At 37.2% G+C, this 27,575-nt stretch overlaps 1 long non-coding RNA gene across 1 annotated transcript; it reads left to right on the top strand.

The window, feature by feature from the left end:
- The first annotated feature begins 2,691 nt into the window (after positions 1–2,691).
- LOC142524734 (uncharacterized) lies at positions 2,692–26,892 on the top strand. Its single transcript, XR_012814954.1, has 4 exons — positions 2,692–3,215; positions 3,802–3,850; positions 4,570–4,677; positions 26,634–26,892. It is a non-coding gene; the product is annotated as an uncharacterized LOC142524734 (long non-coding RNA).
- Positions 26,893–27,575: the final 683 nt, after the last annotated feature.

A 27,575-nucleotide genomic window follows, 5' to 3' on the forward strand; every position in this document is an offset into this window, starting at 1 on the left:
CGTTCGCTCTTCGAATATCTTTGATTCCGCTGTGTCTGTCTAAAAATCTGAAATGTTGAACTCTGAGAAATCTGATAAGTCTGTCTGTTGTTTCTGAATTCTGTGTACACTGTTACGACTCAATTTAATATGGGACGAGAATTGTAATTCTGTCTGGTCCCCATTGGTGGGTATAAAACCATGTTCTGTCTGGCCCCAATTTGTGGGTATAAAACCATGTTCTGTTCTCCCCCCATTGGTGGGTATAAAACCATGTTCTGGCCTCACCCCTTAGAGGACTAACATATTGGGGACAATTTGACCATGGAAATGAGATGAGTAACAGTGTTCTGTCTGTTTCGATATGTTCTGTTCTGAATTGATCTGTTTCTGAATTGTTCTGAATCATCTGATGAATTCTTTCATTTATTCTATTTGTCTCTGTCCTGATAAGCTAAGAATATTATGTTTTGAAAGTCTGTTAAAAGAACGTTTTAAGAAAACTAAGTTCTATATGTATCTTTTGAATCGATCGACCCCTTACTTGCTGAGTGTTTCCCAAAACACTCACCCCTTACAAATTTCAGATAAAAGTGAAGATCAAGTAAATGAAGAAGAGCAAGAAGCGTTCTGGGGATGGTGATCAGATTTCGAGATCGGAGAATCGAGAATGGTACTCCTTTTCTTTTGTTTAGCTTCCGCAAACTCTGATGTACAAGTTTATTCTTTTGTCATTGTAAGACAATATTCTATTTATGAAAAAGACTGGTTTGATTTGATACGAGGCTTTATTGTTTTCAATGTAATTGCTAAACAATGCCGGATGTCACCGACGCTTCGAACACGGGGCGTGACACCAATGGTTACAGTACTCTCGTGCTCGGACAGAATGATATTTTTCAACGCCTCACTGATCACGATGCACTTATTCGTTTGTTCTCCACCTCCATGCAATCTATGGATGCCAAGATTGAGTCTCAATCTCAATCTCTCACTATTCTTCATGAACGAGTTTCTACTCAGGCTCCATATCTTGAAATGTTGACGAATGGAATTCCGAATTTGTCTGGACGCATGGATGATTTAATTGCTCGGGTCATTGTTAATGTTGCCAAAAAGGGGGAAGAAGAACAAAGAGGAAGAGTTCAAGCAGAACAAAAAGATCAGGGAGAACCATCTAACAGGAACCGAGATCCTCAGGATGAGGATACTCTGTTTCGAGATATTGGAACAGATGACTGAATTTTTTTTACCTCTGTTTAAGATGCTTATTTACTTATTAAATCATCTGGTTTTAGTTACTATCTATGGCTACTAACCTCCAGGTTTTGGCATCACCACAAAGGGGGAAATTGTTAGACTTAACTTTATTGTGGTGATAAGTATTAAAACCAGTAGGAATAATATCAACCAGAAGATTATGCAAAACAGTAGCTTTTGAGTTGCTCTATCAGAAGCAGTATTTTAGTTAATACTCAACGGCTTAGCAAAACTTAGTTCTACTGGATCAGCACTTAACGACTTTCTACTCGATTGTTTCAATCTTAATTGTTACCGTTATCTTATCTAGTACCAAGCATTTATTGCACCATTAAATGCTATACTAAGTCATTTAATACGCTTTACAGATTTTAGTATAAAACAGGACTGATTGTGCTGTAGCTCTTATGCAGGAACCTATTTCGGTAATAAAGCTGATTGTATCAGAGCACAGGAGACAATCTCTGATTATAGACGTTGAACTCAAGTTACCTATATATGGATCTAAACCATTTAGATAACAACGCTGATCATTCTTATCCATCCAACGATACATTGAGCAACCACGAAATTGTCATTATCTTCAAAAGCTCAAACTTGCAGAAAAGCAGTACACGCATCATATTTTACATCTGATCTTTGGAGATCATTTTGTATTGCTGTTTCTTCATCTCTTCAAGCAAAACTTTATAATATTGTTGTAGAAGAGTTTGTAAACTGGAAAAGAGTCTTTTCCAGAACATGGCTATATTGAGCTATTGTATCGAGTTGCTAAGAGTTTCAGTAAGCAATAGATAAGTCCTGCTGAAGTGGGTGTGTACTACAAAACCAAAGTCTTTTAGTGATACCTTCTGGAAACAGAAGAAGGGGAGACGTACTGCTATTACTGTTTTTCACCTTATTCCATAAGATTGTTTCCGCACTTTCAATTGTGATCTGCTCGACGTACTATTGAACAAGAACAGCTACAATCTCTAACAAGATTTTAGCACCTTTTGCATAAACTATCATCAAAGGAAAAGAGTTTATTCACTCCCCTCTAAACTCTACATCGATCCCCAACAAGTTTATACTGTTTTTATTTTCTCTTTTTATTTACTGTTTTAAATTTTTATATTTCATAATATTAGCCTGAATGACAGGCTAAAGTATTCGTGCTAAATTATTACCTTACTATAACATGATCTATATTTATTTATAACTTGGAATTAGATTGAGATAATAAAAGATTTATTTAAATTTTTGGGATTTAATGTAATATAAGAGTCTTTGGTTAGAACATAAGGTAAAAAAATGAACCAGGAAAAGGTAAACACAAGGTTCGAGTTTAACCAGGAAAAATAAATTCATGTTGTAGACTTGGGAAAACATTTAACCAAGTATTCATGGGTTTTATAAAAACCTCTGGCAAAATCTTTGCAGATAGACCAAATATTTTGTAAGGCCCTGTAATTAATTATCCGGTAATTTGGCATAATTAGAATAATTATTGAGTTGTAAATTAAAATAATTATTTATGCCAAATAAATTTTAGAAGTGTGTTAAAAATATGTATTTTAGAATATCGGAGAATTTAATGATATAAAATACATATAGAGTTTAAATAACACACGAGAGCAAATAAATACAGACTGGGATAAATGGGCTTGAGTTACTATTTTATTAACCAAATACACAAGATATATATATATATATATACATATACATACACACATAACTTACGTGAAGTGAGAGATGGAAGAGAAAAGAAAGAAGCTTTCCCCCAAACTCCATTCCCGTCACTTGTGTAGCGGCTGCGGGAAAATCGCGATATCTCCTCCGTTCGGCGTCGAAATCTCAATCGTTCTAAAGGGGTGTCTTTCTAACATCCTAAGCTTCGATTTAAGTCAGAAATCGCGAAGTTTGAGCAAGGATTCGGGTAGATCGAAGCTGCTGTTCCGGTGCTTTGTTTCTGCACGAATTCTTCCGATTTTTGGGTTGCTGCGATTTTTGCAGTTTTAATTTGTAGAAATGACCTAAATAAACTTTGTAGTGGTTTAAGTTTTCTGTTTATAGCTGCTGGAATCATCAAATTTCGATAAGAAACGGATTTGTTATGATTTTTTCTACCAAATGTGCAAAAATCGAATTCTGCAAGTGTGCTGTGCAGGACACCTACTGTAATTCGAAGTCTTTGTCAATTATGTGCTCGGATTCTGGACTTGTGATTCAAATAAGAGTTGTAGAGCTATGCGTTGTTTTCGTAATGATATAAGATTCGTTAAATTCCATTAAGAATTGGCAAGTTATGCTTGTTTTTCTGGAACTGCTCAGTGTATGAGATTCTGTCCGCGAATTTGGAAGTAGCAGTGTGTTCTTGAATATTCTGAGAATAATCTACTGAGATTCTGAAGATGGTTTCAACTAAAGAAATTTATATAATTGATTATCTTTCATTTCCCATTGGCGGATATTGATTTGAGTTAATATTGAGCGAGATACAAATTTTATGCTCTTTTGTGCGAAATCGGACATTGGTATGGAATGTAGTTTTCATGATCTACTTATTGTAGTTTTGTTTAGGTCGAGAGTATTGAAGAGAAGTTGATATTGGAGTTTAAAGTTGGTATATGTATGTTACAGCTCGGTAACATACGACTGTAAAACATAAATTATGTTTAATTTTCATTCTGTGTTACATGGATCGTGTTTATGACTTGTTGATTATTGTAAATTGTTAAATGCCTTCGTTGTGATATATGTTTATTATTATGACATATTATTGGCATTTAGCATCGGGCATATAGTTATGACATTCATGTTGAGCCTATCGTTCTTGTTAGCCCATTGTTGATATCCGTTGTTATCTGGAACTATTGTTTATCTCGGGATCATAGTGTGGCTGATGGGCCTATACACATGAGACTGTATATGTGATTTAACAATCCTGTGGTTAGTGCAGCCTTTTGAGGTGAGCGCTGGGATTGTGTCATCTAGTTCGTTATGTTGTGCCATCCTGTTATAGCGTATCAGCTGTATGGAGGCCGAGTCAGGGGTTTTATTCAGCACAGCTTGGCATGCCTCGCATACTTGGCAGGGCGGTTTAGCTGCATGACGATGTAGCTCCCCTGTGTTGTTGCTCGAGCATTATTCCAGTTGTTATCGTACCGTTTGTTGGCTCCTGTTCTCCCGATTATTCGTTGAGCCTTTCATGCATTGCATATTACATTTCATTTTATGATTATGCATGATTTATGTTATTGTTGCTATTGTTGAACTGTTTCATACCAGAATCCTAACCTCAGTTGTTTACTGGGGGGCTGCTGTGGTTGCTTTTGGGCACCATGGTAGATCTCCCGAGTCATTTTGCAGCATCAGGCCGGGGTTCCGCCAGTGGAGCTCGGGATTGATGCTGGATTGCTTGGTTCTATTCAATGGAGTCTCCTAGTTAGTCTATATGTATGTCTTGAGTTGTTTCAGTATTGTATTGTAGTTTATTTGCCGGGGAGATGCCCCGTGTATCTGTAGTAGTATTTGGTTGTTTTGTGATGTTCTGAATCGACTTTGTGATATGTATGATCTGGTGAGTATTTGGTAAGTTTTAATTTCTGCTTAGTCCTGGCCAGTGCGGCTATAGGTTGTTTAACTTCGGTTTTTGTTTTATTGACTCTAGTTGGAGTATATTTTGATATAAACTGCTGCTTGAGTTTTCGGGATGTCCTACTTACGGGGAGGTCATGCCGAAATTTTTCTAGGCCCTGAGGTCCGTTTTAAAGTATTTTAAAATTTTTTACGCTGCAACTTTAAATCAAACCATTATTGTTTAATCATTAATTGTCTTTAGAGTAAATGGGCCTCACATCTTGGTATCAGAGTGTAAACTGGGATACGCTCGAACTAGAGTCTAGGACACTTGAGTCTTGGCACTAAAATGGTTGTTGCGCCTGTGTATGCTACTTGACATCATGTTTATGTAATTATATGATTTGTTTACTTTCATTCTAATTGTTTTGGTGTTTTATCGTATAGAATGGAGGGAGGTGGAGAAATTCCTGTTGATGAGATTCCTTTAGCTCGAGGTTGAGGTCGTGGCCGAGGTCGTGGACGTGGTAGACCTCGTGTTCATGTTGTTGATGATACTTTTGTTGAGCAAGCTGTTGATCATCTAGACCAGCTTAGGATGGATGAGTTAGTTGTGCGTTTCCATTCTATGCATCAACCTCGATTCAGTGGTTCTGAGGGAGCTGAGAAAGAAGAACTGTGGATTTCTGAGATTGAGGAATTATTTGATTTGATTGAGTATCCTTCAGAGCTTCGATTGAGATTAGCTGTGATCATGCTAAAATGTGGTGTTCTACTACATTGATGACTTTAGATGCTCAGAGGATTGTTCCATCGGGGGATATATTCAAGCTGATAGGATCGATTAACGTATTAAGACTGTTTAGAAGGGGGGGTTGAATAAACACTCACAATTAAAACTGATCTTTTCGAATTTTGAGTTCATGTTTTGTGACAAACTGATTCTCGGAATCTTGTTGGTCAATGACAATCAGTTAAACTAAAGTAGTTGCGGAAAATAACCTTACTGAAAGATAGAATACGAAACTGAAATAAAAATAGGCAAGGGTTGTTTCTGGATGTTCGGAGAATTTAATTACTCCTACGTCACCCCTTCTATCTCAAGGATAAGATATCCACTAAAAGACATTGATCAAATACAAGAATTGTACTGACCCACTTCAAATTGGACTTAACACTGCCAACACTGAAACTCTTAGTATTACAGAATGTTCTCAGTGCTTAACTGATCTTAGCACTATCGAATTTCAATGATTGTTACAACTTGCTAATGAGCTCAAATTGTAGCCTTAACTGCTATGAATATATCAAGTAAGATTGAGCTGAGATTTTGACAGAGTGACAGCAAGCTTTTGAATAGTGTTGACTCTCTTCCTTCAGCTGTTCTTCTGTCATATTTATAAGCTTCTTTTCTCCAATGGTAACTTGAGATGAATTTGAATCTTTGTATCCGTTCATTATTCCTTGGACATTGTTTGCTTCATTTATTGTGATGCAGCATCTTAATTGCTTTCATCGAAATGCGTTTTTCTAAGCTGTATTGATTGAAGTGCGACGTTGCAATCTTCTATGTCTCTTGACGGTTGATTGTTCTTTCCCGAGATTTGTTCAGTTGAAGGGTGCTTAGCATACGGCTGAATATATCAACTGATCAGTTTCCAACTGATCAGACAGTTGATCAGTTATTAAGTCCAGTTGCTGAGTTCAGTTTACTCGATCAGTTGGTTCGTATTTTCAGTTGATTCATATTTTGTCAAACGCCGGAATTTAGTTTCCAACAATTTACCCCTTTATGGTGTTTGACAAAACTAAGTAAATAATAACTGAACATCTGAGCTCATTGTAGATAAAATAAGAGATTGAATTTCTTGAACTGAAAGAGATCTTGATTAATAACAGCTGAATCTAATAATCTGATTAATTGTTCTGCTGTTTTCTGCTGTTTTTCAAGATGCTCTTTCATCTTTGATTTCTTCCCCCTTTTTGTCAAACAAATTCATCTTCTCAGATAATTTTCGAACGTCAGTGGAAAGAATTTTGACATCTGCGGAGATACTTGAGACAGCAGTTTGTAAACAAGTCTGCAGCAATTCCATTTTATTAGAAACAGAAGTTTCCAATCGCTCAACTCATTGACTGATTATATCCTGAGTTGTATAAGACTTTGAGCTAGACCTCTGTTATTTTTCATCTCAAGTACAGTTCGGGTAAGAGACACCATGTTTGCTTGAATGGATTTCAGTTTTGCGGAGTCATATTCAATTGAAGAATCCAATTTGACAGTATGAGAGAATTGTGTGGATTGAATTTTCTTGATTTCAGTAATCATCTGTTGCATATTGTGCTGCATATTCTGGATTTCTTCAAGAACAAGATCCATTTCTGTGGATTGAAGAGGAGGTGACTGATTAGATGTTCTTGGTTCATGTGAGACTTGATCAAAGACCACCATGGTTCTATCAAATAATATCGTTTCAGAGACAGTCTGTGCTGGAACATCTGTTTCAGTTACTGCTACTTGGACTGGAGGAGATGAAGATTGATGTTGATCAACAATTGGGCTTTCCTGCTGAATAAGATTTTCAGTGAAAGGGTCATGAACTGCCTCCATATTTTCAACAATCTGTTGATTTTGTGATTGAGTAGGCACCACTGTTTGCTCCTTTAGTTCAGAAACAGCAGGCTGAACTGGTGCTTCTGTTGAGATAGAAACCTCTTGAGTGATTTGATCAGTTGAGTGATCAACTTCTTCAAAAATGGTTTCATTATTCATAGATTCGGTCACTACTGCTTGAATTATTTCATCAATGTTGGCAAAATTCAACTCGGCTTCAGAGTACAGTTGATGTTCCACAGCAGATGGTTGTGGCACATCCTGAACTGGTTCTTCAGTTGTAACAATAGTTTGTTCTGAGGATGGCTCTTTCTGCTGAGAAGAGGGGTTTTCTTCTTCTTCTTCAGAGGCTTCCTCAGGAAGAACTAACTCCTGATCCATTTCCCACATTTTTATCTGAGCTTGCAAGCTAGTAAGATCTGTATCTAGCTGAGTGATCACAGCTCGATCATTATAGGCAGTTGGATTGGTGGGAATGTAGTTTGCCTTTAATTTCTCAAGCAGTTTAGATAGCTTCTTAGCTCGAATTTGATCAAAAAAATATGTTTTTCTCTCCAAAGCCTGAACAATTGTAGCAGCTTTGACCATCTTGAGGACAATTGCTTCCAGTTTGATAAATTTGTTCAGCTGAGATTTCTTTTTCAGCTGCTTAGCAAAAATTTGAGTTCTGTAGACGGTCCAGTCATCATAGATTTTAAGTTTCGATGCTGCAAAATTATTAACCTGTTCCCAAACAAGGTCAATATGAGTTTGAATTGAATTGGATGGCCTGAGCTCTTCAATCAATTTGCCTTTGCCTTTTTCAGTACTGAGGATATGTGAAATTTCCAATCCAGTATGAGTAGTATCCACCTGTTCTATAATCTTTATACCTTTGGGTCTGGGATGTGCTAGAACGGTAGGACGATTGATGTGGATTAGAGGAGCTTTGATTCTAACTGTTTCCTTTGTTGCACCTGCTGAGATTTCTGGTGGAATAATCTTCAGAGGAACTGCTTTGATAGGCTGTTGGGCATCTGAAGATATCAGTCTTTCAGTAGGAATTGATTCTACTATGGTTGGTAATTTTATCCTTTGTGTTCTTGGTTTCTTGGCAATTTTTGGAGAGGGCGTCTTCTCAGAATCGGATTCACTAATAATCAGTTTTCTTTTAACTGTCTTCAGTTGAGCCAATGTCTTCTCCTGTTTAACTGATTTGGGAGCCGCCTGTTGAGTCCCAATCTCCTGTTTTATCTTTACAAACTGAGCAGGAGAAATGTCTAGTTTAGTCTTGGGTGGCAGGATATTCTTCCCATTGAAAATTTGGAATTTAGATAATCGCTCCGAATCATCAGCCACCAACCCTTTGACTTTCATCAAATAGCTTAGCGGCACTGCAAATACTTTGGATTGCTTGGTGGAGGAAAACATGTTCTTCAAGATACTAAAAATAAGTTGCTTCCAGTTGAATTTTCTTCCAGCCATAATGATCGTAAATGCTTGAAACTTCTCCAAAGTCAGGGCAGCATATGATCTAGCCTTGGCAAATAGCCCTTTGGCTACGATATCAGCCAGCAACTGAACCTCATGCTTCAGTTCCTTCTTAGGATCGGAAACTTTGATTTTCCGTCCATCAGCAGAGAGTGTAGTTTGCATTTCTTCAATATCTGATGCTTTAACATCAGCAAGGTGTACTAATCCATCAGAGGGTAATGAAAAGATTTCTCCGAAAGAATCTTCAGAAATGGTCACCGACTGACCGTTAATAATGGCAATGATGTTTCCATCAGAGTTGATATATCCATTTGAGTAGAGGTCTTGTAGTTCTTTTGGGTAAATCTCCTGCGCGTATTGTCCCCAAAAACATTCTGAGACCAGCAGATTCAATCTTCAGAAAGACGTTCTTAATTTCATCTTCGTGAACTGATAGAACTGAGTCAAAATCAATAGCCATAGCGTTCAACATGTGAGCTGGGATTTGATTCGCCATTGCTGAGAGTAAGGAAACCTGAAATTTTGCGAAATCCAAGCTCTGATTGTATGAGTTTGCTCTGAGAGATGATGTACGCGTAAGAAAGAAAGCTGAATTGAAGCAGGAAATTATTTATTGTATGTGACTGTTTAGATTCTGGACACGTGTCAGTCCATCAAAATTTTGAATGAAAACGTGTGTTCGTGTGCTATAAGCGTGTGTACAATTTAAACAGGTTCAAATGCTTCCACGTTTTCAAAATGAGATTCATCATTAGATAATAGACAGTCACGTCACTTGATTTGGAATATAATATGTTTTAATTAGTTAACTTATATGAGAAGATTAGTGAAATACCCAACAGAACGATCAGTTGTAAGACTGTGTCCTTTCAGTTGAGAGTTTAATAACATTTGTCTTCTCAGTTAACCTTTTAAAACCATTATTCCCCCTTAATTAGTGCATAAAATAATTAAAGCGAATAAATTTAAAGGTCAGAAAGATTATCGTTTGCTGAAACGTTGACGACCCTTCAGCTTCCTTGATATTCTGCTATAAATAGAAGTAACACGGTTAGTTTTAGTTATATTGGTGAAAATATTCAAGACGAAAGAATGGCAGATGCGAGTAGCTCGAGTGCTTCGCCATTTTCTCTGGAAGCTAGGAAGGCTGTTATAGAAGACGAAGTCTTCTACAAGAGTCTTCCCTACTGGGAAAAGTTACAGGAGCTTGCGTTCCTGTATAATTCTGGAGAGGCTACCACTCCCAAACTGATGGCAAAGTTGAGAGAAGTGCGGGAGCACTTGAATATAGCTGTGTGGGTGGACATCTTTACGGATGGTCATATCTATCAGCTGATGCTTCGAAAGGAACTGGAGATCCTTAATCGCATAGCTTCTTCACACAGCTTTCTCAAGACATCTTCCTCATCTCTATCCGTTTGGTTGAGAATGTGGATAGATGATATAGAGGAAAAATATGAAAATGTAATCCAAGAAAATATTTATGGTTGAACAAAACATTTATTTTGGCTTAACTTTGTTTTTTCTTTTTCCTGCAAATAATAAGTTTCATTAGTTATTATATATGAATTATGATCATAAACAGATGAACTGATGATTGGTTAAGCGTTAAGTAATAAATGTCAAACTGATATCAGTTGATAATGAACAACTGATAGTTAAGAAGCCTCGGTAAATGAGAAAGACGCTTCGGTTGATTTGAGTCTCTTCAGTTTCTTCAACATTTAAATTTCATCTGTCTTTAAATAAGATGATAGAATGTGAGACAATAACAGTTCAATATGTCGGATTCAAATACCTTTGATGCATGCAGTAGTTCGCATATTCAAGTTAATGAGCAATTAAGTCGTTATTTAGATGAATTGAAGAAGACAATGGAAGAATATGTCTTGATGAAAGTGATGTCAACATGGTTCAAGATTCATGATTTGCAGAGGGTAAGTAGTAGCGGTGCTGTTCCTACTCGTACTCAAGCAGCAACAGCAAGAAAATACATTGATCGTTTTGAAGTTAGGCATGTTACAGATTTGATTGATGACAAATGTCTGTTAGAAGCTAATGTTATGGAAGGAATGGCATGTGGTTGAGAAGATTTCTACAACTAGGTCATTTTCTAGAATCCAAATTTATGAATTGAATGATTGGATCAGAGAATGGCAGGATTCAGTTGGTTCTATGATATCTTCTGTACACTGGGATCGATGGTATTCTTAATAAAGTATTATTTTCAATTTGTTGTGTTCTTATTTTCTGCAGATAATTCTATTAGTAAAGCAACATTAGTAATAATTTTAAGACAGATCAATTAAATCAAGAATATTGCGAAAGTAAGAAAACTTAGTCTCGGGTAATGGTTTGGTGAAGATGTCAGCTGCTTGTTGCTCAGTTGATATATACTACAGTCTGATATTCTTCTTCAAAGCATGATCTCTTATGAAGTGGTGTCTGACATCTATATGCTTTGTCCTTGAGTGAAGAACTGTATTATAGGTGATGGCAATTTTACTCGTATTGTCACAAAATATGGGCGAATTATTTGTAATTACTCCATAATCTCTCAATTGTTGCTGGATCCAGATCAGTTGTGCACAACAACTACCAGCAGCAAGGTATTCTGCTTCAGTTGTTGAGGTAGCTATAGATGTCTGCTTCTTGCTGAACCAAGAGATCAGCCTGTCTCCTAGAAACTGACAAGATCCACTTGTACTTTTACGATCAAGCTTACATCCTGCATAATCTGCATCTGAATATCCAACTAAATTGAAAGTAGAGTCTTTAGAGTACCACAACCCAACATTTTGTGTACCCTTAAGGTATTTCAAAATTCTTTTAGCAGCTGAGAAATGTGATTGCTTAGGATTTGCTTGAAATCTAGCACACATACACACAGCAAATACAATATCAGGGCGACTGGCAGTTAGGTATAACAATGACCCTATTAAACCTCGATATAGTGTCGCCTCAACTGATATTCTCCCTTGATCAGTGTCCAATTTTACTGATGAGCTCATGGGAGTATTTGCAGCTGAACATGATTCCGTGCCAAATTTCTCCAGCAGCTCCTTTGTATATTTAGTCTGACTTATGAATATACCAGTTTTCAGTTGCTTCACTTGTAGTCCAAGAAAGAATGTCAGTTCACCCATCATGCTCATTTCAAACTTATCCTGCATTAGCTTAGCAAATTTCTCGCATAATTTGGGGTTAGTTGACCCAAATATGATATCATCAACATAAATTTGAACTAATAAAATGTGATCATTCTTAGTAAATTTGACCAAGGTCTTATCAACTGATCCAACAGAAAAATCATGATCAGTTAGGAATTTTGAAAGAGTTTCGTACCAAGCTCTGGGAGCTTGTTTAAGACCATATAAAGCTTTGTTCAAATGATATACATGATCAGGAAATTTGTGATTTACAAAACCTGGGGGTTGTTCAACATATACTTCCTCTTGTAGCTGGCCATTTAGGAATGAACTTTTGACATCCATTTGATAGACTTTGAAGTTCTTGTATGATGCATAAGCAAGAAACATTCTGATTGCTTCCAGTCTTGCAACTGGAGCATATGTCTCATCATAGTCAATTCCTTCCTCTTGCCTATATCCTTGTGCTACTAGTCTCGCTTTATTGCGCACAACTGAACCATCCTCGTTCAGTTTATTCCTGTACACCCTATTTTGTACCTATAACAGTTTTTGAAACTGGTCTTGGAACTAAGTTCCAAACAATGTTACTAGTGAACTGTTTTAGCTCTTTTTGCATTGCATTTACCCAGTTAGGATCAGCAAGAGCTTTCATCAGTTTTCTTTGGTTCTAGTTGTGATACAAAAGCTGAATGGATAAATAAATTTAGCATTTGATTGCGAGTTCTTACTGGATCAGATGGATTTCCTATTACCAGCTCAGGTGGATGTGATTTTCTCCATTTGTACTCAGTATTTGTTGTATCAGCAATTTCTTCAGTTTGTAACTGAACACAGTTTTCAGTCTCAGTTGGTGCTTCGTCAACTGATATTTGAATGTTGTCATTATGCTCTATCAACTGATCATTAGGAATGGCTTCTGGTTCAGCTGGTTGATCTGACACTTCTGGTTCGGGTGTTTGGAGATTGTTTTGATTAATATGATTTTCTTTTTCATCATCATCCTCCAAACTGATATCTGTAAATCGATCAACTAGCTCAACTTGATCAGTTGGCTTATTAGTTAGTTTAGTTTCATCGAAATCAACATGAGCTAATTCTTCAACATTTAGGGTTTTCTTGTTGAAGACTCTATAAGCTATACTAACTGATTAGTATCCAAGAAATATTCCCTCTGCAGATTTAGCATCAAACGCTTTTAAATAATTTTTACCATTATCAAGAATAAAACATATGCAGCCGAATATTTTGAAATAAGTAATTATACTCTTTCTTCCATGCCAGATCTCATATGATGTTTTCATATGATTCTTATTAATCATTGATCTGTTCTGAGTATAACACGCAGTGTTTACTGCCTCTGCCCAAAACCTTTGAGAAATACCAGAATCAGCAAGCATTGTTCTAGCAGCTTCTTTAAGGGTCCGATTTCTTCTCTCAGCTACACCATTTTGCTGAGGAGTTCTGGCTGCTGAGAGCTCATGCTTAATTCTAGCATTCTCTAGAAAATTTGAAAGAGTTTGATTGATGAATTCAGTTCCTCAATCTGATCTGATTCGATCAATTCCAACTGATTTTTCATTTAAAAGTCTTTTGAAGAGCTTTATCAGTTGTGAAGCAGTATGGTCTTTAGATTTGAGAAAAATAACCCAAGTAAATCTTGAAAAATCATCCACGACTACCAAGGTGTATTTCATTCCCCCTAAGCTCATGACTGGTATAGGACCAAAGAGATCCATGTGCAACAGTTCTAAGCATCAGGATGAAGATTTACAACCCTTGTTTTTAAAAAAAGATCGTAATTGTTTACCATACTGACATGCTGAGCAAAGTTTTTCTTTTGAAAAGTCTATTTTGGGCAAACCAGTTACAAGTTCATGTTTACTCAGATAGGCAATGGATTTAAAGTTTAGATGACTTAGTCTCTTGTGCCACAACCAGTTTTTAGATGATTTGGAAGCAATAAAACAAACTGGTGCATAAGTTTGATCATTCCAACTGACTTTATATGTGTTTCCACAACGTTTGCCAGTTAGTATGATTTCATCAGTTGAAGTTTTGACTGAACATGAGTTTTTGTCAAAATGTACTGAGAATCCACTGTCGCATAACTGACTGATGCTGATCAAGTTATACTTCAGGTTTTCTACTAATAGAACATCTTTAAAAGTAAAGTTACCATGGATAAGCTTACCCTTACCCACATTTCTACCTTTGGAATTGTCCCCAAACCTGATATTTGGACCACTGTATTTGATCAGTTGAGATAGCACACTTGCATCTCCTGTCATATGTCGCGAACATCCACTGTCCAAATACCATATTGAGTTCTTGTTTGTACCTGTTACCTGCAGTCACACACATAATATAATTTGGTACCCATATCTATTTGGGTCCTGAACTGATTATTCCTTTAGGAACCCATACTTGGATTAGTCTAACAGACTTTCCAGTAGCTGTATTCCAAATGGTTTTTCTCGGCTTTTGTGTGCTTGTGTAATGTACGGATGATACAATATGAGTTTTAGCTTTATTCAACTGATTGTTCAGTCTATATCTTTTATGAACTGGCTTGCAGTTATAGTAATTGGAATAGCCATTCGAATAGTTTTTGTAAAATCTCTTTGATGACTGACTTTGTGAATCAGTTGAGAATTTTTGACTATAACCAATCCCATATCTTCTAGCCTTGTTCATATTCTCAGTAGGCTTTTCAACCAGTTTACTTGGCTCTGATTGTTCTTGTACCATAACTGATTTGACAAAGTGAATGTATTTCCCTTTGCCCATATTCAGTTTTGGTTTAGTATCATTGGTTGACATTTCATCTTGGTTACACAACCCCAAACCAGTTTTATCAGTTACTGATTTTTGGGAGTCCTGTATATCAGTCAATGCAACAGATGATTTGTTTTAAGCCTGAATAAGTTCAGTTTGTTTTGAATTTTCAAGAATTAACTTCTGTATTAATTCCTGATTTTTGTTTCTTTCTGTTTTTAGCTCAGCAATTTCCCTTTTTAGACTCAACCCATCAACTGATTCATCAGTTTTGAAACATCTGCCTATTCGTTTTCTTAAAAAGTACTAGAAATTTTTTTTTTTAAAACCTCACATAGCATTCGGCCGAATCATAAAATTTCATAAAATATTTTTGACATCATTTTAAAATAAACAACCAACTAACATTTTTCTAAATCTAAAAATAACATTTGAAAAGTATAGCCCATACTATAACCTCTCAAAAACCACTCATACTCATGATAAAAGTCATAAAATCTTTTAACATAAATCATAACATATATGTGGAAACTAGCGTCGGTCCTCGGATCATGTGCACCTTCAGTCCAGTCGGATCAACCATCAAGACCTCCATTAGCATTATCATGATAACCTGCATCCATCACACCTAGTGAGTCTAAAGACTCAACACACCATAATCTTTATAACAAGTACTACGTAATACAGCCAACATATAACAGTGAAAAATACTTGTACTTAAAATATCGTTTTCATGAAGATGCATAAACATAAACATTTTCGTAAACATTTTCATGATGCATAAAACTTTAAACATAAACATTTTCATAAAATACTTTTCATGACATGCAATCATAAGCCTTAACTTTTTCCTTTTTCCTCAACATGACATGACATAAAACCTTTAACATGATCATGAACATTTCCTTTTTATTTTCCTTTGTTGAATCAGATCGTTAATTGTGACTTTCCTGATCATGCTCATGAGGGTCGATGGATCCATCTACATAAAACCACAGTACTGGGCGGCGGGGAGACACCACCAACACTCTCACCGGTCAACTGGGCCCTGGCCTATTATGATTCGAATAGAAATACGATCGTCGGGGCTCCCTCTGGGGCCTTTTCCCATAAATGGGCTCCCTCTAGGGCCTTTTCCCCTCACGATATTCCCATTCTTCCGTTACCACAAAACCGTTACCACATATTCGTTACCACATATTCGCAATGATGGAAACACGATCGTCGGGCTCCCACTGGGACCATAACCCTCACGACGTCGCTAACATTAACGAATTAGTCACAATTATTTGACATCCTTCAACATTTTTCATTCACATCACTTTAGAAAAATCATGAATATCATTACATTTTTCATTTTTGAAACCAAGCATGCAACATGTATTTTAAATGTCTTCTTAAATCATAAAAATCCCTTAGACATTTAAAAATCATCATTTAATTATGAACAATTCATAAACATTTAAAAATAATCATATTTTCACAAAAATAGCATTTAGAGCACTGCCACGACCTTTACTAATTTCCCGGTGTAAAAAGACCGTTTTACCCCTGGACTCGACATTTTACGTTTTCGACTTTTTTCTTGATTTCATGACTCTAACATGTCCCAAATATTTATTTAAGCTTACATGAATTTTTTCATAATTTTATTTGGCTTAAAACTTAGACTTTTTCATTTATCTTTAATTAATTGTTTTGACGGTGTTTTAATCCTGAAAAATCCCAAACTTTAATATAAAATTCCTAAATTCTAAATTTAGTCTTTTTATATTGTCTTAGCCCTTATGGACCATGACTCGACCCCCGTGAGCCGTTTTCCAATTTTTCTTCTTTTAAAACCCTATTTTGACACCTAAACTTCGATCCCGAGCCAACTTCCGATTTTCACGAGTTACCCCCGAGCCATGTTGGTCCAAAACTTGCCCAACATCATAAATTAGCCTACTGGACCCTAAGTTTACCAAGAAACCAAACCAAACCAAGCCATAAAACGAAGCCCTCCCATGAGATCCCACGCTGGCCGAGAATCCTACCTTGCATGGGTTCTAAGTTTTGCACACCTAGGGACCTAGCCAACGCCCCAGAACCCGAGCCAACCTCTAGTGTACCTTCTTAGGACCCTATTGAGACACCCTAACCAAGCCCGTGACCCACGATCCGAGCCCCCACGCCCCTGGACGCCTTCCCTCTAGCGCACACATGCTGCGCGATTCACAGGTGGGAGTCCTAGCATGGCTAGGACTCCCTCCCCAGCCCATATCTCGAGTCCTAGCTTGGATAGGACTCTAGTCCCTTACCCATAACAGCCCTTGGACGAGCCGTGGCCCCAGCCAAGACCCTGCCTCACCCTACAACAAGCAGCCCGATCACTTTCCCCCATGACAGCAGGTTTCGGTTCTTCCTGTCTTGCTTCTATAGCTTTTGGTGGAACATGTGTGTTTCTAAATCACATAAAACCTTTGTTTAGACTTAACTTGACATCATGGCAGCCCCCTAACATGCTTGTACAATTTTTGTGCAACATAAATCATGAATTCGAAACCTATAAGCATTATATTTCGAAAATTCTGGAAAAATAAGACATGTTCTTCATGCATCCTATAATCAAAGCATTAATATGATATAATGGATGAGAAAAAGAGATGTATGGCGTGCCTTTGCGTAGTATACGCTCGAATATGCATTGACGACGAAGAACGAGACGCGACGGTGGCTTGGTTTGATGCTAGAACCTTCGAAAAACCCCTCCAAAAAGAACTGGGCAGCCGTGAGGTGTGTGTGTGGTGTGCTTGAAAAAGTTTCTGAATTTTGAAAAGGTGTGGCCATGTGTTGTGTCTAGAGTTTAGGGTTTTGGGATCTTTTTAACACATTAAATACTAATTTAATTACTAAGTAGGCTTTAGGCCTATTAAGCCATAAAATTTAAGCCCATCAGTTTTAATTAGGATTAAATAAAATAATAACAAAGTTTTTCTTTAATTAAGTTGTGAATTTATTAGTCGGGTTGTCAAAAAGTTTGTATTTTTGTTGAAAATCCAACACCGATAAAAATTTACGTCCCGGCGTATAAAATCACCTCAAAACCCCTTATTTTCAGAAAAATACTAAAAAACAACAACCATATTTTAAATAATTAAAAACAATTATTTAATAAAAATATTTTCTATTTTTCAGCCATCGGTCTCCGTTCCTCGATCGCAACTCGAATAACCTTTTAAAAATATATTTTAATGCAATCATGTAGAAAAGTATATTTTAAACATGCAATTATGCACAACATAATTAATTAATGAAATTAAAACATTTAATTAAAAATACAGGAGAGTTTAATAATTCAAATGCATGTGGTTCGCGTGGACCTTTAAATTTTCGGGGCGTTACAAGTTTTGGTTTTATTGTTTGTGGGATCAATTTGCTTTGCTTTGATTTCTTCAAATGATGATACAAGCTTTTGATACTCATTTACCATGTCATGTAGTGTTAGAATGAGTTCTTCTCGTGTGAAATCAGTTGAGCTGAAATCAAATATCTGTTGGCTAGATGATTCTTCTACTGCATCATTAGCCATCAAGCACTTTACTTCCTCATCATCAATAGAACTGCATGAGCTTTCTGGTTCCGACTCTTCACTGTCAGTTTCTGCCCATTTAGATTTGTTTTCTTCAGTTAAGAGTACCTCATGTTTCTTTCTGAAGACCTTCTTATCTTCCTTGGATCTTCTTTTGCGTTCATATTATTTCTTTCTTCTGTCAGTTGAGCCTTGACTGTCTTTCTTGGGTTTAGGACAATCAGCAATGAAGTGACCTGATTTTCCACAGTTATAGCAGACATTTGGTTCATCTTTGGAATTTTTCCTTTGGTATGGCTTCTGGAAGTTCCCTTGATTCTTTCTCATGAACCTTCCGAATTTTTTGATGAATAATGACATAGCATCATTACTCAACTGATCAGCAGATTTTTCGACTGAACTGATTTGTTCAGTTCTGACAGCAGCTAGAGCAGTTGTGGCTGCAGGGGTGGATGGTTCTCCTTCTCTGGTCTGCAGCTCGAACTCATAAGCCTTTAAATCAGCAAATAAATCATGAAGTTCAATCTGGTTTAGATCTGTGGACTCCCTCATTGCCATGGTCTTTACATCCCATTCCTTGGGAAGACCTCTCATTATCTTTAGTGCAATCTCTTTGTTAGTATACACTTTTCCAAGTGCATTTAACTCATTGATGACACTGCTTACTCTTTCATCATATTCGTGCATCGATTCTCCTGCTTTCATTTTGATGTTATCAAACTTTTGCATAGCAACAGAAAGTTTATTTTCCTTGGTTTGATCATTTCCTTCATACAGCTGGATCAGCTTCTCCCAAATTTCTTTTGCTGTTTTACACATCTTTATTTTGCTGAAGGTTACTTTGTCCAGTGTTTTGTACAGAATGTCTTTAGCCACATTGTCAAGATTTGCTTTTCTTTTGTTTTCAGTTGTCCATTCATCTCTGGGCTTTTCTATTCTTTGTGGTGCCCCTTCTGTTATGGCAACTGCTGTATTTGCTTTTAGAATCTTCATTGGTCCATCAATTATGATATACCACATGTCATCATTTGTGCAGCCAAATGAGCCTGCATTCTGATTTTTCAATCATCAAATTCTTCTCTAGAGAACATGGGAATTTTGTTGAATGAAGTCATGCTGGCAAGTTTTTAGATCAAAAGTATTCAAGAACAAGATTCAACCGCTCTGATACCACTTGACAAGATCGATTAACGTAGTAAGAGTGTTTAGAAGGGGGGTTGAATAAACAATCACAATTAAAACTTATCTTTTCGAATTTTGAGTTCAGTTTGGTGACAAACTGATTCTCGGAATCTTGTTGGTCAATGACAATCAGTTAAACTAAAGTAGTTGCGAAAAATAACTGACTGAAATATAGAATACAAAACTGAAATAAAAATAGGCAAGGGTTGTTTCTGGATGTTCGGAGAATTTAATTACTCCTACGTCACCCCTTCTATCTCAAGGATAGGATATCTACTAAAAGACTTTGATCAAATACAAGAATTGTACTGACCCACTTCAGTTTGGACTTAACACTACCAAAACTGAAACTCTTAGTATTACAGAATGTTCTCAGTGCGTAACTGATCTTAGCACTATCGAATTTCAACGATTTTTACAACTTGCTAATGAGCTCAAATTGTAGCCTTAACTGCTACGAATATATCAAGTAAGATTGAGCTGAAATTTTGACAGAGTGACAGCAAGCTTTTGAATAGTGTTGACTCTCTTCCTTCAGCTGTTCTTCTGTCATATTTATAAGCTTCTTTTCTCCAACGGTAACTTGAGAAGAATTTGAATCTTTGTATCCGTTGATTATTCCTTGGACATTGTTTGCTTCATTTATTGTGATGCGGCGTCTTAATTGCTTTCGCCGAAATGCGTTTTTCTAAGCTGTATTGATTGAAGTGCGGCGTTGCAATCTTCTATGTATCTTGACGGTTGATTGTTCTTTCCCGAGATATGTTCAGTTGAAGGGTGCTTAGCATACGGCTGAATATATCAACTGATCAGTTTCCAACTGATTAGTCAGTTGATCAGTTATTAAGTCCAGTTGCTGAGTTCAGTTTACTCGATCAGTTGGTTCGTATTTTCAATTGATTCATATTTTGTCAAACGCCGGAATTTAGTTTCCAACACAAGCTGAAGTTTAAGGAGAGTTATTGTCCTCCATCATTTTAAAGTTCTAAGGCTTCGGAGTTTCATAACTTGAAGCAGGACGATATGTCAGTTGCGGATTATGTGGATACTTTTTATGCTATGCTGAGATATGCTCCTCATGTTGCTACGAGTCAGGTTGCTGTCGTCGAAAGTTTCATCGAAGGGTTGAACGATCATCTGCACCCTTTTGTTTCTACCGGTAAGCCACTGAAATATCTTGAAGCAGTGGAAATAGCAAAAAGGGTTGAAGTTAGTCTTAAGAGGAGTGACAATCGAGTGCCTACCCAACATCATCATTCGGGGAGACAACAATTCAGTTCATCTGGTTCTGCATCTCTTCGTCCACGTGCGTAGCAATTTAAGAAGCCCGGTTCTAGTTCTTCAAGTTCAGGGAATTCAGGGAACCGTGGTGGATATCGTTATAGTCGACCTTATTGTGATCACTGTGGGGGCAAGCATTCCAGTAATCAGTGTGTTGGAGTTCAAGGGGTTTGTAATAATTTTGGTCGGCCGGGTCATTTTGCTAGAGTTTTTCCTTGTAAGACTGGGAAATCAGCCCAGGCAGGTAGTGGAGCTCCAAGTAATAGATTCCCAGCAGCGTCCCAGTCTTCCCACCAGTCTAATCGCCCTTCACATCAGTCCAGAGGACAAGGTGGTCAACAAAATAAATCACCTGTTCGTGTATTTGCCTTGACTGAGGATGAGGCTCAAGCAGCTCCAGGCACTATCATTACCGGTAACTGTACTCTATGTGATTTTATAGCACGAGTGTTATTTGATACCGGAGCATCTCATTCCTTTGTTTCTCATGCATTCGTTGTTTCGCATGATCTTTGCACAACTAGTATGAATTCCAATCTATCTGTTGCTACTCCGATGGGCAAAATGATTATCACTGATAATGTGGTGTTCAATGCAGTTTTGTTTCACGATGAAAATGTTCTGTATCTGAATCTCATAGTCCTACCTATGCATGACTTTGATTGTATAGTTGGTATGGATGTTTTGACTGCAAATCTTGCCACTGTTGACTGTTATTGAGGAATAGTTCGTTTCAGGCCTAGCTTTGCTCCTAAATGGAATTTCTATGGCCATGGTTCTCAAGCCAAGATTCCTCTAGTTTCTACCATTGAGATGAATCGATTGTTAGATTCTGGTCATAAATGTTTTCTAGTTTATGCTGTTGATCAATCGCAGGATGAGCGATGGATTTCTGATATTCCTGTAGTCCGTGAATTTCCTAATGTGTTTCCAGTAGAGGTTCCTGGTTTTCTACCAGAACGAGAAGTTGAGTTCAGTATCGAATTAATGCCAGGCACTGAACAAATTTCTCGAGCACCATATCGTTTAGCTCCTGTTGAACTAAAAGAGCTGAAAGAACAATTACAAGATTTGTTGAGTAAAGGTTATATTCGTCCAAGTTCTTCACCGTGGGGTGCACCGATTCTATTTGTCAAGAAGAAAGATGGAACGATGCGGACGTGTATTGATTATCGGCAACTGAATAAGTTTACTGTCAAAAATAAATATACACTCCCTAGGATTGATGACTTATTTGATCAGTTGCAAGGTACTTCAGTGTATTCTTAGATTGATCTCCGTTTTGGGTACCATCAAGTGCGAGTTAGACATGAAGATGTGCCGAAAACAGCTTTTCGCACGAGATACGGACACTTTGAATTTTTGGTTATGCCTTTTGGTTTGACCAATGCTCCTGTTGTGTTTATGGACTTGATGAATCGAGTATTTTGTAAAATATCTTGATCGTTTTGTGATTGTATTCATCGATGATATTCTTGTTTATTCCAAGTCCGAGGAAGAGCATGCCAAACACTTGAGGATAGTTCTTCGAATTTTTCAAAAGAAGCAGTTGTACGCCAAGCTATCCAAGTGTGAGTTTTGGTTAGATAGAGTTGTGTTTCTGGGCCATGTCATATCTCAACATGGTATTATTGTCGATCCAAGTAAAGTAGAAGCAGTTCTGAACTTGGCACGACCGACCAATGTGCTAGAGATTCGTAGTTTCATGGGTTTAGATGGTTATTACCAGAGATTTATCGAAAATTTCTCAAAGATTGCTAGACCTATCACTCAACTGACTCGGAAAAATCAGAGATTCATTTGGTCTGATGTATGTGTGTCAAGTTTTGTCGAGTTGAAGAAAAGATTGACTTCTGCACCAGTTCTTACCATCCCAAGTGGTTCTGGAGGATTCGTTGTTTGTACCGATGCATCAAATCGAGGATTAGATTGTGTACTGATGCAGCATGGCAGAGTTGTGGCATATGGTTCTCGTCAGTTGAAACCGCATGAGTCTAAGTATCCTGTTCATGACTTGGAATTGGCTTCTATTGTTTTTGCTCTCAAGATTTGGAGACATTATTTGTTTGGAGAGCAATTTGTAATTATTCGGATCACAAAAGCTTGAAGTATATGTTCTCTCAGTCAGATCTGAATATGAGACAAAGACGTTGGATGGATCTTTTGAAAGATTATAATTCTGAGATCCAGTATCATCCGGGAAAAGTGAATGTCATTGCCGATGCTTTGTGTCGTAAGGTTGTTGATGTTAATTTATCCTTGATTCATGTTTCTAAGTTAAGGGAGGATATTTGCACTTCTGGGTTGTATTTTCAAATCCAAGGTAATGTTGTTTGTGTGTCTCAGATTTCTATTGAGCCAGAGTTGATTCAGATTGTAAAATCATCTCAGAAAACTTATGATCGAGTTCTGAAATCTTATGAGTTAGTATCTCAAGGACACCAATCTGATTTCTCAATTCACTCAGATGATTTTCTTCGGTTGAATGGTAGATTGGTTGTCCCAAATATTCCTAAATTGCGTGTAGCCATCCTTAAGGAAGCTCATTGTACTCGATATAGTATCCACCCAGGAGGCAGGAAAATGTATCATATTCTACGGCCTCAGTTTTGGTGGAAGAATATGAAAAAGGAATGTGTCTGAGTTTGTGTCTCGTTGTATGATCTTTCAGCAAGTCAAAGCAGAACGAATGAGACCTGGAGGATTACTGCATAGTCTTGAGGTTCCTCAGTGGAACTGGGAGCTCGTGGCTATGGATTTTGTCACGCATTTACCAGGTACTTCTCGTCATTTCGATGGCATTCGGGTGATTGTCGACAGATTATCTAAATCGGCACACTTTATTCCGTATGAGAGGACGTATTCGTACAAGAAAATGGCTCGTTTGTATATTGAAAATGTTGTGAGACTGCATGGAGTTCCAGTTGCAATAGTCTCAGATCGTGACCCTAGATTCACATCAAAGTTTTCGACTAGTTTCCAAAATGAAATGGGTACACGACTTGCGATGAGTACTGCGTATCATCCTCAGACAGATGGTCAGACAGAGCGTACGATCCAAACACTCGAGGATCTGCTTCGAGTAGCGGTCATGGATTTTAAAGATAGTTGGCAAGAAGCCTTACCACTAGTAGAATTTTCATATTACAACAGTTTCCAGGTGACTTTCGGTATGGCTCATTTTGAACCTTTGTACGGCAGACAATGTCGATCACCTCTTTGTTGGGATGAATTTGGTGAGAAGCAGTTGACTGGACCTGACATTGTTCAGGAAATGCATGATAAAGTCCAGTTGATTCGTCAGAGAATGAAAGCTGCCCAAGATCGGCAAGCTAGTTATGCTAACAGACGTCGTCGACCTATAGAATTTCAAGTTGGAGATTTTGTGTTTCTGAAAATCTCTTCGTTTAGAGGTGTTGTTCGTTTTGGCATTAGAGGTAAATTGTCACCTCGTTTCATTGGCCCCTACGAGATTGTTGAGCGTAGCGGGACTTGCGCTTATCGTTTGAATTTGCCCCAGTCATTGTTTAGCATCCATGATGTTTTCCATGTTTCTATGTTGCGTAAGTATGAGCCCGATCCATCTCATGTGATTCAGCCTGATGACGTTGAACTTGATCCTTCTCTATCGTATAATGAGTATCCTGTTTGTATCTTGGATCGTAAAGATAAAGTCTTACGCAATAAAGTTATACCACTTGTACGTGTTCAGTGGTCGAGGCATGGTGTAGAAGAATCAACGTGGAAACAGAAGAGAAGATGAGAACACGTCTTATCCATATCTGTTTGATTCTTAATATTGTATTGTTGATTTTGTATCGTGTGTAAGATGTGTGTGTATAAACAGAAATTTCGAGGACGAAATTTGTTTTAAGGGGTGGAGAAGTGTAAAGGCCCTGTAATTAATTATCCGGTAATTTGGCGTAATTAGAATAATTACAGAGTTGTAAATTAAAATAATTATTTATGCCAAATAAATTTTAGAAGTGTGTTATAAATATGTATTTTAGAATATCGGAGAATTTAACGATATAAAATACATATAGAGTTTAAATAACACACGAGAGCAAATAAATACAGACCGGGATAAATGGGCTTGAATTACTATTTTAGTAACCAAATACACAAGATACATATATATATATATAAATATACATACACACATAACTTACGTGAAGTGAGAGAAGGAAGAGAAAAGAAAGAAGCTTTTCCCCAAACTCCATTCCCGTCACTTGTGTAGCGGCTGCGGGAAAATCGCGATATCTCCTCCGTCCGACGTTGAAATCTCGATCGATCTAAAGGGGTGTCTTCCTAACATCCTAAGCTTTGATTTAAGTCAAAAATTGCGAAGTTTGAGCAAGGATTCGGGTAGATCAAAGCTGCTGTTCCGGTGCTCTGTTTCTGCACGAATTCTTCCGATTTTTGGGTGAGAGTTTTTGGGTTGCTGCAATTTTTTAGTTTGAATTTGTAGAAATGACCTAAACAACCTTTGTAGTGGTTTAAGTTTTCTTTTTATAGCCGCTAGAATCATCAAATTTCGATAAGAAACGGATTTGTTATGATTTTTTCTACCAAATGTGCAAAAATCGAATTCTGCAAGTGTGTTGTACAGGACACCTACTGTAATTCGAAGTTTTTGTCAATTATGTGCTTGGATTCTGGACTTGTGATTCAAATACGAATTGTACAGCTATGTGTTGTCTTCGTAATGATATTAGATTCGTTAAATTCCATTAAGAATTGAGCAAGTTATGCTTGTTTTTTTGGAACTGCTCAGTGTATGAAATTCTGTCTGCGAATTTGGAAGTAGCAGTGTATTCTTGAAAATTCTGGGAATAATCTACTGTGATTCTGAAGATGGTTTCAAGTAAAGAAACTTAGATAATTGAGTTACTTTCATTTCTAATTGAGGGATATTGATTTGGTTAATATTGAGCGAGATACAAATTTTATGCTCTTTTGTGCCAAATCAGACATTGGTATGGAATGTAGTTTTCATGATCGGCTTATTGTGGTTTAGTTTAGGCCGAGAGACTTGAAGAGAAGTTGATATTGGAGTTTAAAGTTGATATAGGTATGTTACAGCTCGGTAACATATGACAGGTAAAACATAAATTATGTTTAATTGTCATTCTGTGTTACATGGATCGTGTTTATGACTTGTTGATTGTTGTAAATTGTTAAATGCCTTCGTTGTGATCTATGTTTATTATTATGACATATTATTGGCATCTAGCATCGGGCATAAAGTTATGACATTCATGTTGAGCCTATAGTTCTTGTTAGCCCATTGTTGATATCCGTTGTTATATGGCACTGTTGTTTATCTCGGGATCATAGTGTGGCTGATAGGCCTATACACATGAGACCGTATATGTGATTGAACAATCCCGTGGTTAGTGCAGCCTTTTGAGGTGAGCGCTGGGATTGTGTCATCTAGTTCGTTCTGTTGTGCCATCCTGTTATAGCGTATCAGCTGTATGGAGGCCGAGTCAGGGGTATTATTCAGCACAGCTTGGCATACCTCGCATACTTGACAAGGCGGTTTAACTGCATGATGATGTAGCTCCGTTGTGTTGTTGCTCGAGCATTATTCTGGTTGTTATCGTACCGTTTGTTGGCTCCTGTTATCCCGATTATTCGTTGAGCTTTTCATGCATTTCATATTACATTTCATTATATGATTATGCATGATTTATGTTATTGTTGAACTGTTTCATACCAGAATCCTAACTTCAGTTGTTTACTGGGGGGCTGCTGTGGTTGCTTTTGGGCACCATGGTAGATCTCCCGAGTCATTTTGCAGCATCAGGCCGGGGTTCCGCCAGTGGAGCTCGGGATTGAGGTTGGATTGCTTGGTTCTGTTCAGTGGAGTCTCCCTGTAAGTCTATATGCATGTCTTGAGTTGTTTCGGTATTGTATTGTAGTTTATTTTCCGGAGAGATGCCCCGTGTATCTCTAGTAGTATTTGGTTGTTTTGTGATGTTCTGAGTCGACTTTGTGATATGTATGATCTGGTGAGTATTTGGTAAGTTTTAATTTCTGCTTAGTCCTGGCCAGTGCGGCTATAGGTTGGTTAACTTCGGTTTTTGTTTTATTGACTCTAGTTGGAGTATATTTTGATATAAACTGCTGCTTGAGTTTTCGGGATATCCTACTTACGGAGAGCTCATGCCGAAATTTTTCTAGGCCCTGAGGTCCGTTTTAAAGTATTTTAACCTTTTTCCGCTGTAAATTTAAATCAAACCATTATTGTTTGATCATTAATTGTCATTAGAATAAATGAGCCTCACATATTTTCCACCAGATTAAAAACCAATTTGGAAGTGGATAATGAAAAATATTTTCGCAAATCATTAGAAACCATGTATGTTTCCTCTTTTCATTTTCATAGAATAAAATTTTATTAAAACTTTCAACGAATGGAGATATACCCCATTCTTAAATAGATATTATCTTTTTGATAATGAACTTTGAGAAGTTATAACTTCCTTTTTGCTGGGTATTACTGAAAAAGTGAGTTATAACAACACTTTTGTGGATAACAGAAGATTTTCATAAAATCCTCTTTGCTTGTAAGAACCATATACATATGATGTATTGGTTAAATATCTTTCCATGATAGTCCATGGAGTTTTTTCCCATTGGGTATCTTTTTCTTCTATAAGAAGAATTAATTCACGATGTTTTGTTTATGTATATAGAGCAGAATCATTATCATTTTCTT

This window comes from Primulina tabacum, chromosome 14 (assembly GCF_025594145.1).
Source record: "Primulina tabacum isolate GXHZ01 chromosome 14, ASM2559414v2, whole genome shotgun sequence".
Taxonomy (NCBI): domain Eukaryota; kingdom Viridiplantae; phylum Streptophyta; class Magnoliopsida; order Lamiales; family Gesneriaceae; genus Primulina; species Primulina tabacum.